We start from the raw sequence: 15,723 nt of genomic DNA on the forward strand, positions 1-15,723 counted from the left end.
AATAGTCTTCTTTCCCTCTGAATTGGACTTTATAACTCACAATTGCGAGTTTATATCTTACAGTTCTGAGGGAAAAAGTCAGAATTGCAAGAAAGCAGTCTGAATTGTGAGATATAAACTGCCACTTGCATAAAAAAATTCAGAAATTACTGTACATCTTGCAGTTCTGACTTTCTTGCAATAGCAAGTTTATATCTGTTTTCCTCACAATTACGAATTTGTTTCCTGCATTTCTGCAGTTACAAAGTCACAATTACATTGTTTTATTTTTTTATTCAGTGGCAGAAATGGGGTTCCATAAGGAATTGTAAGATAAAAAGTCGCAATTACATTGTTCTTATGGGGTTTCATAAGAATTTACTCTGAAAAATTCATTATGCATGTTAATGTCTCTAAGCTTCATAACTTAAGCAACACTTTTTTTAACAATCAGCTTCATTAACACTTTGAAATTCAAAACCTGACTTCAGAGTGTGAAACATGAAACAAGATAATAAGAATATTTTAACACAAGAACAAAAAAGTGAACCCTAATTGATTAATTCCAAGTGTAAAAAGCCCAATATTGTCCCTCCTACTGTGTGAAAGCACAGTACAGTGCGTTATTTGTCAACCAAATGCTGTAACTGTCAACACCAGAGATGCATGCTTATCAGATCACTTGCAAGTGATTTGCTGCTATCTTTCAGCTCTGTTGCATTTCAAACAAGCAGCAGACTCAAAGACAGGGAAAATGGCCCTTGTTCATCCAGTCTGATCTGAAGTTCAAGAATGAATGTTATGACAGTGCTCAGATGTTTCATGCTCTCTGTGTTCACTGAGAAAAGAGGGCATGTGGGTCTCTGTGTCACTCGCAGTGCAGAAATCTTCAGTACCAGCTGCTGACTGGCTGCTTTATCCTCTGCATGACAGCCAAGACACGTCCACGCACTCTGATTTAATTACTTTGACTGAATCCACGTAGTCTCGGGTATGGCTTTTGACTTGTGGGATTAAGTCTGGTTCATGTTGATTGTAGCTTATTCTGGCCAAGAACCACCTACATAGACAGGAAAGGGCCACTTGACTGTTGGGAAAGCTACCTACTACAGTTTGTTGTTTTTATGTGCCATTTCATGCCATTTAGCGGCAGGTTTAAAGCAATTATATTAGAATAGTTTGTGTTTAAATTGCACATCGGTTTTGCAGAGAACACAATCAATCTAGCAGGAATATGTGCAGACTTTGTGATAAAAAAAAATTCATATAACATGATATTGGAACCTAGAATTTTGGAATCAGTACTTTTTAAACAGACCAAAATATGCCACACAGTTGTGGAACCCCGTTACCACCACTGAAAAAAATATATACATAAATAAAGAAAAGATAAAAAATAAAGATAATTGCCACGTTTTTCTTGCAGTTGCGAGTAATAAATTCAGAATTGTGAGATGTAAACTGGCAATTGCAAGTTATAATGTCAGAATTTAGAGATATAAACTCACAATTATGACTTTCTCGCAATTTTTTTGGACGTTTTTTTGGAGTATTTCACAATTCAGATTTTTTTTCTCACAACTGCGAGTTTGTGTCTTGCAATTCTGACTTTCTTCCCGCAAATGCGAGTTTGTATCTCCCAATTCTGACTTTTCTAGCAAATGCAAGTTTGCATCTCGCAATTCTGACTTTTTTTTTGCAAATGCGAGTTTGCATCTTGCATTTTTGACTTTTTTCTCGCAAGTGCAAGTTTGTATCTCCTGATCTAGACTTTTTTAATCTTCCAAATGTGAGTTTGTATCTCCGAATTCTGACTTTTTTTTCACAAATGCAAGTTTGTATCTCGCAATTCTGACTTTCTTCTTGCAAATTTGAGTTTGCATCTCGCAATTCTGACTTTTTTCTCGCAACTGTGAGTTTGCATCTTGCAGTTCTCACTTTTTTATCTCGCAAATACGAGTTTGTATCTTGCAATTCTGACTTTTTTCTCGCACATGTGAGTTTGCATCTCGCAATTCCAATATTTTCTCACAAATGCGAGTTTGTATCACGCAACTGTGACTTTTTTTCCTCGCAATTGTGAGTTTGCATCTTGCAATTCTCACTTTTTTATCTCGCAAATGCGAGTTTGTATCTCGAAATTCTGACTTTTTCCTCTCAATTGCGAGTTTGCATCTTGCAATTCTGACTTTTTTTCTTGCATTGGCGAGTTTGCATTTTACAATTCTGACTTTTTTTTAGCAAATGCCAGTTTGTATCCCACAATTCTGACCGTTTTCTCAGAAGATATGTTGTCAGAATTGCAACATTATATCATGCAATTCTGACTTTATAACTCACAACTCTGAGTTTATATCACACAATTCTGAGAAAAAAAAAATCAGAATTGCTCATTCAATACAAATTGCAACAGTCATCACTGTAGCAGATGCTTAATTTTATCACCCGTAGTGCATGCTTAGGTTTAATCTGCTACACAAGATATACTGCTTTGAGGTCAATCTAATTAAGTCAATGAAATCATGATTTTTATTGAAACGAAATGGGATCCTTCTCCTGGTATACATCTTTTGGCATAGCGTTGCAGTTTTATATGAAGTATAAAAAAAACGACTTACTTCAGCATGCATTGAACTTGGGCCATTTTACATAGTGTACTTCTACCTCTTGCCCAACATGCACTGTATATTTCTAGTCATGCACAAGAATATTTATGCATTTGGTAAACGTGTTTATCCAAAGCAACTTGCATTGCATTCATACACATTTCATAATTTCTTGCGTTCCCTGGGATTCGAACCCATGACCTTGGTATGGCTAGCACCACGCTCTGTTGTTCGAGCTACATGGCAACAACTTAAAAAATGTGAGTTCTAAGTTTTTCATAAAAAAGTTTAGAAAGAGTTTGTTAATGATTTAGTTGATTCTTTACACCTGATAGGCTATATTGAAATAAACTGGTTTTTGGATTGATCTTGTCAGGTTTAAGTGCAATACGGATCAGGCGGTCAGCGAACAGACTGTGGGCGGGACGTGGGTGTGTCGTCTGAGGCTGACACTCGAATTTAGGGATGAAGCATTCTGATTACATTAGGGCTTCGAGTTTACACACACACATACACACAGTGAGCTTATGCAGTACTAACAGGCAGTATTCATCATTGCATACTGCAGATCCTGACAAAACAGCGCAAGTATACATTTGCCAGAGCAATACCTGCCCTAACATAATTAGCCAAATAGTTTATCTCCAGTACACTCTTAAAAATAGAGGTCCCAAAAGGGGGTTTTCACAGCAGTGCCATAGAAGAACCATTTTGGGATGTTGAAAGAACCTTTCAGTGAACAGTTCTTAAAAGAACCTTTTCCAGCTTTAATGCAATAGAAAGATTCCATGGATGCAAAGGTTCACTGAACCATAGTAGATGCCATAGACACTAACACTGACAAACTAATACAAAAAAAAGCACAACATGCACTCTTAAGTCAGTTGCAAAACTTTACATTTACATCACTGTCACTTTTGTTCAGAGAAAAAGACAAAGTCTTTCTGTGCGACACACAGTGCCACTGCGCTACCACTCGCTGATGTGGGTCAGAGCCCGAACACAGTTTCTCCCCGCAACAGCCTTGATCTAGTACCGCCTCTGTTGCCTTCGCATTCAAAAGCATTGAATCCATTACAGCCGGCTTATTGAGCCGCCCAAATGCCTGCCCACAGCCCACATTTACCATTATAAACACATCAACGAGAGTGAGAGTGTGTGTGTGAGAGAGAGAGTGCTTACCTCTAATGGTTGTAGCAGTGATGGAAGTAAAGGTGCTATATTACAGCCATTCTGGCTGGACGTGAACACAAGTGCTTTTGGAAGTGTGTGAATGAAACAGCAGCACCTGCTTAACTCAGCTCTCTCTGCGTGTAAGCGGCTGTCTCTTCACCAGAGGCATACTGCCACACTTCTCTCTCTCTTTTCTCTCCTCCTCTCACTCTGTTTCTCTCTCTCAACACACACACACATTGCCGGTGGCATCAGCGCCACCCCACTCCACATTAAGAGATGTAATGTGAATAAGCTGGACCGATGTCCCAGCGTTCAAGAGCAAAGATCAAGCTAATTCATTAAGAGTCTGAGAGGCAATTATAGATGAAATGCAGTGAAAAACAATAGAGGTAAAAGCAAACAAAAGACGCTGGGAGAAAATAAAAGAAAGAGCAAACATTTTATGCCTGTAATTTTCACCAAAAACCAATCATTTGCAATGCTTTTTGGTGTGCATGTAAGAAATGTCATGTAACTTAATGAAAAAATGTGCTTCGGTGGTGAGAACAAAAATATTTTTCAAAAGTCAGGTCAGGAAAAAAACGCTCATTAAGGTGCAGTATTTCAAAGTTGCTAATGATTACAGATTACAAAAAGCTTTGCAGCTTAATGCATTAGATAAATACATTATCATCAGTATTTACTGAGCCTCACAGTCTAAAGAACTTATTGGATCCTTGACATAAATACACATTTATGCTTGATATTTAATGTGTTTGCATGTGCTGTGGGTGTGTTAAGTAGCTGGATAAAACAAAAAAAGATCAAACAGAAAAGCTGTGAATAAATGCATGGGAATAATAAAAGACAGAGAGAGGGGAGGGGACTATGATCAACCCACTGCTTTTAGTGAGCTAGTTCTGCTGCATGACATTGTTAAAAAATATCACAAGGTCTACATGTAGGGCGGGAGGTAGATTTGCAGTTCCCATGGAAACTCAGGCACCATGCCTCACGAGAGAGACGTTCCCTACACTCTTTAACATCGACAGATCCCTTAGACGATCTATGAGAAAATTACAACGTTTCGGGTCAACACCAGCCAAGCTAAACAAAGCAGAGCAATGCTTTAATAATGCACGTATAGAATGTGTTAAGCAAATTAATTTAAATCTAAACTATCAATGTAAATCTCAACCAAATAACTACTGCTTATAGACTAAGTTCTACAAAGACCAAATATTGGTCATAGTCACACTGCATGCATTTAAAGAAGTGTGTAACACTCAGATAGTCCTTCTCCAAACTGAAACTCACTGTGGGAAACATCTATAAATTACTTGTTATAAGTCTCGTATATTTATCTGAGATAGAAGAAGGTATTTTAATATACTTCAGCTTTAAATATTTTTGTCAATCCCTTATTGACTCAACTAATTGAACTGAATTTGTTATTTTATATCTAGAACTGGTTCAAAAGGTTTTCTGATTGCCTTCGTTTTGGTAATATTTGTGTCAAGCTTTGTGCTGATAATGGGTCAAAGGTAATCTCTAAACTAGTCTGAACACAACCACAGCCAGACATGACCCATGAGCTAGAATGTTACTGCATGAAGCCTTATCACTGATGAGAACTTAACCCTATGAAGCTGTAGGCCATCACAGCATTTAGTATTTAATTTAATTTAGATAAAAAGTATTTAGTATAACAACTAAACGTAAAAGTGAAATCTATAAAAAAAATAATTTTACAACAACAAACATTATAATGTGCAAAACCTTAATAATATGCTCTGTCTGCATCATAACCCAAAATTAAAAACTAGAAATGTTGTTTCAAACATGCATGTTTTCTTTCTGCTGCAGAACACATAGGAAGATATTTTGAAGAACTGTTTTTGTCCATACATGAAACACTGGACCAGGGTTGCCAGGTTTTCACAACAAAACCCACCCTTTTTTTTACTCAAAACTCGCCCAAAACTAGCCCAAACGTGTTTTGAGGGGGGTCCCCCATTAAAAATTGTGATCTGGGGGTGCATGTTTTTTGTCAGGGTTCCCCTGGTAAATTCACATTTCAGGGGAAAATATGACATTGCTGGGGTCGATTTAACCTGTGGACATCAAAAACAACCCGCGGCAACAGTGTTAAAGAAGCCCAATTCCACGGGAAAACCACTGACTTGCCAACACTGCACTGGACCCCACTGACTTTTGTTATGTTTACATGCATTTTTATGAATAAGAATGAATCTACTCCGATTTCAGATTCTGAACTTTTATCTAAAATGGATTCACATATTCATTTACATGTGCATTGCATGCAGAGCTAGGTAGTAACTGATTACACGTAATTTGGATTACATAATCAGATTCCAAAAATCAAGTGCTCGCAATTAGAGTATATTACATTTCATTGTTCACAATCAGTTTACAGTTACCTTTTTATGGACTACCATATTATTCACACAATGGCAGTAAATCATTAATTATTTATTGATTGTGAAATATTCTGAGCATGTAATGTTGTTGTTTTCATTTTTATTGATGTTTGTTCATTAGGGATTCCCAAACGTTTCTTGTCAACCAAACCCCTTTGACATGAAATATTAACTTGAAATATCTCTGAGTGAAGTGTTTATAGCTCTTTGTAATCTAAAGTAGTTATACTGCATTACCTAAAATGAGTAACCTACATTACATTACTAACTACAGTTTTCATCATGTCTGTAATCTGACTAACTAACTACAAGCAATCTATCCAGCTCTGATTGCATGTATTCTTAAAAAAAAAAAAAAAAACCTCAGTATTCAGTACTTGTGCTGTGCTCAGTGGCTGTGTTCAGAACCAGAGAAAGTCACAATAATAAAATGGAGAACAATCTGAGTAAAATCGTTGTTTTGCCTTGATGACATATATAAAAAGCTGACATATGTTTGGAGAGCAATTAATTAGTAAAATAAATATATTCACATTCATGTTATAAATATTCAGTCACCTCCTATGACCAGTTTGCGAGACATAAATGTATGTAATTGTACGCATCACGGCACTGCGCATGTGTGCAAGGAAATTTTAAATCAGATTAAGAAAACTGTCAGATTCATGTGTTCACATGCATTTTTCCTATTAATCAGAGTATTTCAGATTCCTTTCAATCTTATCTAAATTTAATTCAGACTCAACTCAATCGGATACTGCAGTGTTTACATGAAGGCTTTTTAGTTAGATTATGGTGTCAATCTAGTTGCTTAAAGATTATTTGGTTGCATACCAAGTGCAGCTAGTGCATGAATAAAAAATAAAAAAAAAATTCTAGATGTCTTTTGTTTCAAGTAAGTCAGTCAAATCCACCTTATTTTTCCCGTAAGAGTTGGCCATTTCCTGTAGGAAACAGACTTTTGTACATTTTATGGGTCTGGCTTCCAGTATCATCCACATCCAGCTATTTTTACCAGTACAAAACAGCTCGTTTTGCTATTTCATGTTGCAAATTGATGTGTTTTACTATATTATTTAAATGTATTATCTTAATTATAAACACACTGGCTTATAGTGCAAACAGTTTTTCCTTACCGTCAAGGTAAATGATGACAGAATTTTTATTTTTGGGTAAACTATCTCTTGAAGATACCACGTTTTTGGCCCACTTCATGTGATGTATCCAGTAGATAAATACAGCATACCTCATATTTAATTCAATACTAAAAAGAATAAATAAAAAATAGTTTAAATGTAAATAAAATTGGATCAACGTTTAATATTTTTTGTTATAGTATGACATTATTAGTTTATAGCAAACAGCAACAGCAAATTTTTTAAAATTGAAATCAGCTGTGAATTGAGCTCCTGTGTGGAGTATTTATGTGATGTGTTGAGTTGCTGCCTATGTAGAGCGTTCCAAATCAGCCATTTATGAGGTTCCGTGATGCTTAGGATGCTGCCTTAAGGCACAAGTATGTTTTTGCTGTTTGTTTGCAGCTACATCTTGCTCATGGAACACGTGATGTAAAATTCGTTATCAACAGAGTTCATTCGCTCTGTGCTTATGCAGCCCACAATTTCTAGCCTCAAGCACATTCGCGGATCTGAACTCGTCCTTTGCACATGTCCCTGGAATTTACTGCACTAATTGGAGGGTCAATCAGGTGCCAAAGTTAGAAACAATAAACAATGATTTATTATTTTACAATAAAAATTTGATTTTAACAATTAAACAGCCCACTGTCGATAAATCATTGAAAAATATGTATGCCACAGTGTAAAAGTCTCTTCACAGGCCTGTTTCCAGCCTGTAGATTTGAAAGCGGCCACTTCTATTTCCCATACCACTTTAAATGTTTTGTGCTGTCATTTCCCTCCTTCCATTCAATCTTTATCAGATGATAAACATTGAAAACAGAAGGAGAATTGATTCGATGACAGGAGGTTGAAACTCTTGCCATGCTGTGGAAGTGGCACAATTCTTACACATACATCACAGGTTTTACCCTATCTAGGACTCTCAACAGGGATCCTCCAGAGCATTGCAGCAGAGATTCAAAGTAGGTCGCCCTAAACTTTCACACCCTGATTTATGTCATGTGGACAGTGGCCAACTCAATTTTAAGAAAACGGCAGTGGAATTTTGGACAGCCATGGATAATTTATACATTTTTAAAAATGGAACAAAAAAGAATAAAAAAGAGGTTGGAATGAGCTAGACAAGAATATTAAACATGTAGTCTAAAACTCTGAAATGACATTGAAAATCAGGGCTTTCTGAAGGAATAGTTTGCTGAACATATACTCACCCTCAGGCCATTCAAGATGCAGATGAGTTTCTTTCTTCATCGGAACAGGAGGCAGGAGGCATTTAGCATTACATCATTGGTTCACCAATAGATCCTCTGCAGTGAATGGGTACCGTCAGAATGAGAGTCCAAATAGCTGAAAAGAACATCACAATAATTCACAAGAAATCCACACCTCCAGTGCATCAATTAATGTCTTGTGAAGTAAAAAGCTGCAAGTTAGTAAGAAACAAATCCATCATTAAGGCCCTTTAAATTTAATGTGATAATTTATTATCAATGTTGGAAACAGTTGCATTTTTTTGGAACCTGTAATATTTTTTTCATGATTCTTTGATAAATAAAAAGTTAAAAAGTACAGCATTTATTCATAAAAATAAATAAAAAAATATTTAATAATAATATTTAAAATTAAAAATAAATAATAAAAATATTTTCTAACAATTTAAGTCTTTAATATCACTTTTTATCTATTTAACCTTGAATAAAAGTTGTTGTTTTTTTTTCAAAAAAAAGAAAGACAAAAAAAAACTGACCCTAAACTTTCAAAAAGTAGCGTGTATTGTTACAAAAGATTTCTATTTTTTTAAAAAAAAAAATTAACTTTTTAGTCATCAAAGAATTCTGAAAAAAAGTATTGCAGATTCCAAAAAACATGAAGCAGCACAATTGTTTCCAACATTACTAATAAATCAGCAAATTAAAATGATTTCTGAACGATCGTGTCAGACTGAAGACTGGAGTAACAAATGATGAAAATTCAGCTTTGCACCACAAGAAAGAAAGAAAGAAAAAAAGAATAAATAAATAAATGAATTCCACTTAAGGTCCTCTGGAAAGGTTTGCTTTTGCTTATCTAGAAACATAGCAGATCATGAAAGCTTTCGGATGACAGCTCTCTTCCATGTATAACTTGTTAATCTGAAATAATACAACGTTACAGTAGATATCAGAAGCCTCTTCAGCTGATAAAACGGGTCAGCAGTTGCTTAACTGCGCACCACATGAGCAGTTAATTTTTAACAAGTCCAAAAACATATGTAAACAAGACTGGGAGTTTTTAATAGAAAAAAAGGAAACCGTTTGCCGAGTGGGTTGGCCTCACAAACAGGAACTAAGAGACTAAAAGAGTCAGGTAACCAGAAACCGCTCCTTCATTGTATGCACGAAACGCATGAAGTGCGTCGCGGTGAGAGAAGCACAAAGTTTGCAGTGGATGTTTGAACTTTATTTCTTTTACTTTATGTCATTTTTATGTCGCTTGGCAGCAGTTTCGAACTAACCGATTTTCAACTAACGTTGAATTAGAGCCATATTCTTCCTTGGCTCTTGGCGAAGCTCCTCAGGTGTTTTGTTCTTACAGCAGAAGACGCGCTAAAGTTTGCTGTTTTCGTCCATTCGGCGTAGACATTCGATGCAAACTCCTGCCTACACTTGAACTATATTAGTTCCGCTTTCCGTTTGTTTGTATATAAACACTTCATTACCTATTCAGAAGGACTTACGGACCAGTGCATCAGGTAAGGACGTTTTAAAGCTGTTGAGAGGTGTTTGTTACTTGATTCACGTTAGTCAACAGGTAGCGTTTTAATGGTTTTACGATTTTTTCCTTCGAACACGTACTACGTTGGATATAAAAAAGCACATCCGTTTAAAGCGGGGTTTATGATCAGTCATAGACAATCATCTGTAGGAATTATCATTACTTCGTGTAATTACAAATAAGAATGCCTGAGATCTTAAATGTAGTTTAAAAGACATTTGGAAAGTTGTTATAACTGTAATCTGTGCATGTCAGTTTCATATGTTTTTGAAAAATGTTATATATATAATTTTATAGACATTATTGATGTATGGCTCTAAAAATGTCAAGGGGTGTAACCATTAAGTAAAAACTACTAAATACAAAACATGTCTCTACATGACCTTGTCAAAATGTATGACATGTAGAGAGAAAGAAAAGAGAAAGAGAGAACTTATTAACTTATTGACCTTTAGATGCACCATCATAGGGGATCATCTTATTTTGTATTAATTTTTTTAATAAATTAATTAATTTTATTAATTTACTTGCATGTTAGTTAGGTCACACTGAGGTGGCAGACGAAATTATTAAAATAATAATAATAATAAAAATTGTACGTACATATATATATATATATATATATATTTGATGATAACGTTTCTTAATGTTGTTTTAAGTAGTGAAATAGATAAACGATGATGATAATAATAATAATAGTGCCATGTCACTGACAAAAAACGTAAACTGTTTTTTAAAAATAAAAAAAAATAAAAAACAGTCATTGATAGTTGCAATTTCATATTGCATACACATTTGTAAATTGCCTAAAGCATGTATATGAAACCTAGCTTGACAGTGTTAAGTAACACTAGCAGTGTTATAACGAGTTGAATAACACTACAGTCATTTGAGCTATAGTAAAACTACAAAAGTGTTAAAAGGCATGCTTTTTAAGACCCTGTTGTCATTGAGATCATGGTTATTCTGTTTAATATTCAATGCACAGATAATACTTTGTTTAAAGTTAATCTCACATGGCTTGATTTAACTTGACGTGCCGAGCAGGTGTCTCCATGTTTAAAGCAAGAGTTTGCAACACCCTGTGCTGTTAATCCCATCAGCCTACGTGGAAACAGAACTAAATACATCACTTTATTTTTCACAGGCTATCAGTTGTCGTTTGATGCGAGGATCAGTACATACAGTAAACATTAGATTCTGGATCTATTCTGTCTGTGTAATCCATAGCAGAACAAAAGTAGTATAACCTGTAAATAAGTAGCAAGTTTACATATTCCACATTTAAAGTAAGAATATGTTTTCAGATACTTTCCAGGATTAGTTGCCAACCTAATTTCATGCTGCAGTCATATTTAAAAGCATGCACGCACAGTATTTGGACACTGTAAGTAAGAATGTCTCAACATTAAGAGCAAAATGGGGCTCTTAGAATTCACTGAACTGAATGATTGGAGAAAAAAAGAGAATCCACCTCAAGTTTTCCTCACTGCTCAAGTTGCCTGCTTGCTTGTCTGTCCAAGAACTGCTTACCATTGACAAAAAGAGGTTTTATCTGGAAAAGGCCTAAAACAACCGCTAGCAGAGCTGGAAACCGTCCTTGTCATTGCTGTCGCAACCTGTTCAAGTGATTGAAACAAATTCCATCTGGTGCTCTTCCACCCATGGAGGGAAGAACTTTAAAGTGCAGTTCAGGTCCACCAGAGTGAAAAGTACAGAGATTTAAAAAATGAAAATAAAAGTGTAGACAGTCAGCAAAAGAAAATTGAGTGGTATAGAGAAGGAGCTTGGCCATCGTGTCCGGGTGAAGGTGCTTTGAAGGGTTCCTAGACCCCTAGATGATGGATGTTCAGTTTGCTGAAGGGAAATTCCTCATTGCCATGGAGTCACCATGCTATCAAGAAAAATGACCTATGCAGTTTGAAGCGTTGATTTGGCTCTGGATTTGAAGTAGGGGACACACTTTAACAGACAGTTATTAATTGCTTCTCTCTAGTGATTTAAAAAAAACAAAAACATTTAAAGGCTTAGTTCACTCCAGAATTTACATTTCCTGATAATTTACTCACCCCTATGTTGTCTAAAATGTTAATGTCTTTTTTTCTTCAGTCGAAAAGAAATTAAGATTTTCAAGGAAAACATTCTGGGATTTTTCTCCATGTGGACTTCAATGGGACTTCAATGGGTTTCAGTGCAGCTTTAAAGGGCTTTACACAATCCCAGCCAAGGAATAACAGTCTTATCTAGCGAAATGACTGGTCATTTTCTAAGAAAAAAAACTTTATATACTTTTTAACCACAAATGCACGTCTTGCACTAACTCGACTTCATGCATTACGTAGTTACATTGGAAAGGTCACGTGTGACGTAGGTGGAAGTACCGACCCAGTGTTTACAAAGCGAACGTGCCAAGAAAGTCAAATGCACTTTACCCAAAAAAAGGTAAAACAGCGATGTTGGGTGATTTTGAAGTTGGAGGAGAAAATGAGATGGAGTTTTTCACACTACTCCACATTTTTGAGCCAAAGTACACAGATGAAGAAGTAACCACTTGTGACCTGTCTGTGATTATGTAAAGCGTTAAGTTGGAGACATGCACTGCAGAGCAAGTGCAAGACAAGCATTTGTGGTTAGAAAATATCTAAAAAAAATTTTTTTTTAGAAAATGACCAATCATTTTGCTAGATCAGTGGCTCTCAAAGTGTGGTATGAGTACCACTAGTGGTACTCAGGCTCCTTCTAGTGATACACAGACGAATCACTAAATTAAATATAGATTAATGTTAAAACACAATATATTTAATCTTAATTTGAGTGAAGTTTTTTTTTTGTTTGTTTTGTTTTTTTGTTTGTTTTTATTTAAATTTTAGATACAACAAATTTTAATTGAATCATTATTTCAGTTTTTTATTTACCTGTTTGTAAGCACTGTGCAGTGGTAATGTTCAAACTGTGTATTTACAATGTAAAAGTGGCTGACAACAATAAATATTCTTGTTAGGAATAAAACTGCTTTAGTTTTGAACTGTGCAGAGCTGTAGCTGAATACTACTATGCTACTGTATTTTAATGTTGGTCATTATGGTGGTATTCGGAGGGCCAAATATTTTCTGAGGTGGTACTTGGTATAAAAAGTTTGAGAACCACTGCGCTAAACAAGACCCTTATTCCTCGGCTGCGATTGTGTAGAGGCCTTTAAAGCTGCATTGAAACTGCACTGAAACCTTTAACCAGCTGATCCCCACTGTCCATACAGTTCACTATATGAAGAAAACCTTCATTTCTTTTTCGATTGAAGAAAGAAAGACATGAACATCTTGGATGACATGGAGGTGTGTAAATTATCAGAAAAATTTGATTCAGGAGTGAACTAATGCTTGTATTTTTTTTTACATTAAAGTATTAAAATCTGCTAAAAAAAAAAGAAAAAAAGAGACAACTATGTTTCTGTGGCATTATGAAAATGTGAGTTGGAAAAAGTTCTTTAGTTGACATAAAAATGGTTTTGAGAACTGTTCTTTGGGGAGCCCAAATTGGTTGTAATATGACATTGCCTTTATTTTTAAGACTATATATAAGTCAGTAGTTCTGCATGACGTGGCACATCGAAATCCTAACAAAACAAAATTGATGTGTTGATGTTTATTGGTGTGAAATCTGTGATATGCAAATCCAGATGGAGGGCTACAGGATGGTGCTGCTGCTGGTGAGATGTTCCAGCTCTTTGGGTTCCTCTTGAGGTTGGTGTGTAGGCGTTGGACTTGTATGTTTGCCAGGATAATTTAAGAGAGATAAGAGAAGGCTACAATCAATCTAAATGCACCCCCAAAGGTACACAGTCAGCATAATCAGAGAAAAATAACCCAGAAATCTCTGGAGGCAACCTGTCTACGAGTTTAAAAGCCTTTGTTTCTTTTTTTTTCCCACATGGGATGGTGCGAACAGATCTGCTTTGAGAACTGTGCCATGCTATTAGATGCATATCAGTTTGGATGCTAAATTGTTGTTTATACATGCAGTCTTCCAGAGAATGTCTTTGTAAAACAGCCTAAGGCCAAAGTCGCTGTTGCTCAGTGTGTAATTTTACACTGAGTATTTCCCCCATCATCCCTCGCTGCTGTCTTAGTACTCATCTCTCAGTGTGCGCTTGGACCGTTTCACAGCGTCCTGCTGGCTAAAGAATTGGCTAGCTGTTGGAGACGTGTTTACTTTTGATGGGGAACCACTGTGGAAACCACAGGAGGACAATGAGACGACATCACACCGCTGATTTTTTGCTTGTACACACATGCAAAAGTTGTTAGAGAAATAGTTAGCCCAAAAATGAAAGCTTTGCCACAGTTTTCTCACCCTCATGCTGTTCCAAACCTGCATGACTTTCTTTCCTGGAATACAAAAGGAGAATTGTAGCCTCTTATAGTCTTTTGTCAGAGACGTCATGTTTGGAAACTGAAATATGGTTTATTGCAGAATTTCTGTTTACAGTCTTCCTTCTTCTTAATGTTTTCTCAGTGTAGATCAAGGGTGAGGCCAAGCTAGTAAAATCAAACTGCCTGTATCCCATTTTAATTTCACTGTGAAAATATGTGGAGTGCCATCACATCTCCACTGGACTCGCTGTCACTCAGAGCTTATTATTATCTCGTATAAGAGAAGCTGCTGGGCCTTAGGAAGCTAACACACCCTTCTCAATGGCCAGCAGGTTATAAATCTGAAGTTTACTGAGCACCTCTGTCTATTTTTACTGGTGGTCTCAGTGGCCCAGAGGTTCTGCTCTGTGCTGTGTTAGTTTTATAAGTGAGCAAATCTTGGTGAATTGGACCTAACATGACTATAACTTTGCATAGTTCCATTAAAAAATTGTTACTTTTTTTCTAGATACTAACAGTGTTTTATAAATAAACTTATCACAGTCCTTCTGATATAGCCTTGGGCTAAAGTGTTGATAGACTGATGTGTCAGTCACACCTATGAATTAGACCAATATTTTGCCATTTGAGATACTGGAAATTATCTCATCAGTCAATGAACATGACTGCGTTGACAAAGAGTGACTCCTTTGATGATAATTTTGTCAAAGGATAATTATAATGGCTAATTTATTAGTAAATTTTGGGTTAATAATGTGTAAAATATATGGAGCCTGTAAAGTGACATTTGAAGAAAACATTAATGTGCACAAGAAACTTGTATGTGTGCATATGAAATACTTCTAGGAGTTTTTCTGAAAGTCATTACAGTGTTTTTTTTCTACATAAGTCACTCATTTCAAATGTCAAGACTCATTTGTTATATTTAGTTGCGTTAGCACTATTATTTCGCTTTGATTTTTAGATGTTGTCAATGATGCAAACAAATATTGTGAGAAAAGGGAACCCCGGGTATTAAAACTTGTATGGCTTAATATAACTTAAATTATGTCTCTTACTGAAATATGTAGTTGAAAACCCATGAAAGATTGACCTTATGTTAAAAATGTACATTATTTTACACACATTTTGGACTATAGGGGGCGCCATTATTTCAGTGACGTGAAATGGATGCACTCAGTAAGCTACTGACGCTACCTATTTTGCCGCAACACAACTCGAAAAATAAAATACTGATACAATGCCATATAAAATAATATATAAAATTATTATAAAA

General features: G+C 35.8%; 2 protein-coding genes across 7 annotated transcripts in view; one reads left to right on the plus strand and one right to left on the minus strand.

The window, feature by feature from the left end:
• plppr2b (phospholipid phosphatase related 2b) overlaps positions 1-15,723 on the minus strand; it is a 147,379-nt gene that overhangs the window by 58,281 nt on the left and 73,375 nt on the right. For 2 of the 5 annotated variants that reach the window (XM_051112668.1, XM_051112665.1), the window contains exon 1: positions 3,768-3,947. The gene's annotated coding sequence lies outside the window, so the exon portion shown is untranslated. Of the gene's footprint in view, positions 1-3,767; positions 3,949-8,534; positions 8,681-15,723 lie in introns of those variants that run through there. The other 3 variants (XM_051112670.1, XM_051112666.1, XM_051112667.1) reach the window with 3 other exon arrangements.
• palm3 (paralemmin 3) overlaps positions 9,633-15,723 on the plus strand; it is a 52,424-nt gene continuing 46,333 nt past the window's right edge. Inside the window, exon 1 of one of the 2 annotated variants that reach the window (XM_051112653.1) lies at positions 9,633-10,054. The gene's annotated coding sequence lies outside the window, so the exon portion shown is untranslated. The remainder of the gene's footprint in view (positions 10,055-15,723) is intronic. The other variant, XM_051112654.1, reaches the window with a different exon arrangement.

This window comes from Labeo rohita, chromosome 6, assembly GCF_022985175.1.
Source record: "Labeo rohita strain BAU-BD-2019 chromosome 6, IGBB_LRoh.1.0, whole genome shotgun sequence".
NCBI classification, from domain to species: Eukaryota; Metazoa; Chordata; class Actinopteri; order Cypriniformes; family Cyprinidae; genus Labeo; species Labeo rohita.